Consider the following 3,097-nt stretch of genomic DNA (forward strand, 5'->3'; position numbering starts at 1 on the left):
GCTTTTTAAAAAATATTTGACCGCAATTTTGACCAAAAAGCGATCGACAATGCGACACAGTCCGTCGCTATTTTAAATTTGTTGACCAAATCTTTTGACCAATAGTGATAGACTTAGCGACCCTGTCGGTCGCTATGTTAAAAAAAATTAATAAATAAAAAATAAATACTTACGACGGACGGCGTCGTAATATTTAATTTATAAATAATTATTTTTTATCAAAATATATAAAATATTTATATAAAAATAATATCACACCCCGATCTCAACAGGGTGTGATGGGCACCCAACCCCATGCTTGGAGCCGAGCGAACCCGCTGCTTCATAGTACATATTTAATCTCTTAGACTTTTACATCAACAAGAAATGAAAAACATAACTACGCTTCGTGAATTATTTTTTTCCAAAATCTATCATCCCATAAAACTCATAACATATGACACTCTATACCCACGACTCTGTCTGCAAAGTCTCTAACTTTGAACGAAACATCATAGCACATATACTCTGACTCGGCAGCACTCCAGGAACAAGTGGAGTTGCTAACCCTGCTGCAACATCTTCTATGGTAACTTCTACTTGTCTGGGTGTACCTGCGTGGCATGAAACGCAGCCCCCAAAGAAAAGGGGGTCAGTACGAGTAATGTACAGAGTATGTAAGGCATGAAAATCAGCATAATAAAGAACATAAGGTATGAACAACCATATCGTAGAATCATAGACATATAGTGAGATAAGAGAGTAACCTGTACATATGAGTGCCCTTTTAGACCGGATGCCATGCATGCTTGTCTTATCATAAAAAAACATTTCTTGTTCATATTCATAGAAAATAGAAGTCATATCACCGAACAACGTCGGCGTGCCCACATATGTCCCGCGTCCGGGCATCCCGCGTCCGGGATGAAAATTACTCCAACTGATCAGGTGGGAATGCGTCTATAGCGCCACATATACACCTCCCCATATCCCACATATACATATACATATACATATACATATAGACAGTATGCAGGAGAGCCCAATGAAAGTCGTGTATTTATCGGAGTGACGAAAGGTCGGTAACCTCCGATTGTATTATAGACTAACCATGGTCGCTTTGTCTCACCTTGAAGGAATAATTATTATAGGATGAGACTATCAACGAAAGATAATATTAAGAGAACGTAGAATAAGGTCACAATCTTATAAGGCGTCAAATCGTATACATATGCACATATGACCAATTTTCAAGACTCGTAGAATAATCGGAATGAGCTATGATTAACAAAACAAGATAAGAGTCATATCAAGTACCTTTCGAAAATTACCATGGATTATATCAAAATAAAACTTTTGGAATCATATACACGTATTTAAGCACGAAAAAAATATCTTTTGGAAACTCAAGAAAATTGACCATCCTAGTGGCTCTACGAATAGGACTTCCTTGAAATTGTACAAAATGACATATACTTGTTTCATAAAAATTATGCCAAAAGAAAGTGTAGCTCTATATACTTATGTCAAAACATGCCAAGAGAAAGAAGAGTAAACACTACATACATGAAGCCGTTCTTATCTTAGCCATCATAGACATATTCTCATCCTCGACATCATCAATGTCGTTGTAAAACATATCCATCGTCATTGCCATAAAAGCTTGTAATATTGTAAACCTTTGTTTTGGGAAACTATAGACATTTTGGAAAACATTAACGGGTTATAGGAAAAAGTAGTCATTTCCTTGGGACCATTGACACCTAGCTTTTGAAAACAAAGAATATATGGAAGCACTTATGAAACCATAACATCGGAATCATGCCTTGAAAAAGAAGGGTAAGCCTTACATACTTATACCAAAGACATGCCAAAAGAAGGAACGATTAGCTTTACATACCTTGTCCGCTTCCTTAGTCACCCCACCTAACTCTTGGCCTTTCCAAAATCTATAACAAGATTAATAAATGCCAACATTAGCTATAGGTATCCAAGAACCTCATTCTAAACTAACATTTTGTCTACTGAAATTTCGACAGCACTTCCCCTGTAAATACACCATCCCCGAGAATCTAACTCGGCCAATTTACCAACAATCATACCAAATCAATATACTACTTTCTCCAAGACCTTCCAATTCCAATAAGAACAATAACAATCTAATCCCTTCTTTCAAATTCAATTACCACAACCCAATAATTTACACACTAACCACATCATACTAATAATATTAGCTTCCATATATGCAAGAACATTATATTAGATTTACAAACTTCTAAAACAAGTCTCCAACTACTACAACTTTATAAGGATCCTTAAGCTTTTCTTAGCAACATAGAATCCATAACAATAACTAAAATACTAAATAGAATCAATTCACCATAACTTGCCAAACCACCCCCATATTCGGCCACAACAACTATATGCATATTTTCATGAAGTTTCCATCCATTCCTATACCTTGCAACAACCACCACATACTACATAAAATTAATCTATTCTTTCCACACAACATCATATACACGGCCAACACCCACATACCTATTTTCATATACTTCATCCATTTCTTCACTCTACAACATATACCAACCATCCATAACATATAGAGAAAATTGAAACCTTACCTTTTCCACTTAGTTCTTCAACTTGTTAGAATTGTGCCTTGCAAGAATGAATAGTCTTCTTGTTCCAAAAATCTCTCTATGTTGATTAGGGCCTTCAACTTGCTTGGAATATTAGAAGAATTAATTTTGGAACAAGATTTCAAGGGATAAAATCCCTAGCTATGCCAATTTTCCTCTCTTATTTTTTTCCCCTCTTTTCTCCAAGTTTCTTGAGAATTCTAGAAATAGAAAACAAGATGACTATGACTTTTAGATTTTTCTACTTCTTGAAGTTTCTAGCAAATTAGAAATATATAAATAGATAGTAAATGGGTAATGGGCCTTCCTAATTAATGAACTCAATTTTCAAAATTTGGGTCATTTCTTGATTTGGGCCTCAACTCTTTTATCATTATTCCTTTGTAGCCCAAACTTATGTATCTCACTTTTGTAATTCCCAAACTAATTTCCAAAAATTCCACATAAATTTTTCCCTCGGCCTTCCTCCGTATTTC

At 35.3% G+C, this 3,097-nt stretch overlaps 1 long non-coding RNA gene across 1 annotated transcript; it reads right to left on the reverse strand.

Moving 5' to 3' along the window:
- Positions 1–311: 311 nt before the first annotated feature.
- On the reverse strand, positions 312–2,809 carry LOC129887267 (uncharacterized). The gene is made up of 3 exons (XR_008766314.1): positions 2,604–2,809; positions 1,880–1,928; positions 312–593 (listed from the first exon to the last, which is right to left on the reverse strand). It is a non-coding gene; the product is annotated as an uncharacterized LOC129887267 (long non-coding RNA).
- Between the last annotated feature and the right edge of the window lie 288 nt (positions 2,810–3,097).

The sequence above is a fragment of the Solanum dulcamara genome, chromosome 1, assembly GCF_947179165.1.
Source record: "Solanum dulcamara chromosome 1, daSolDulc1.2, whole genome shotgun sequence".
In the NCBI taxonomy this organism is placed as follows: domain Eukaryota; kingdom Viridiplantae; phylum Streptophyta; class Magnoliopsida; order Solanales; family Solanaceae; genus Solanum; species Solanum dulcamara.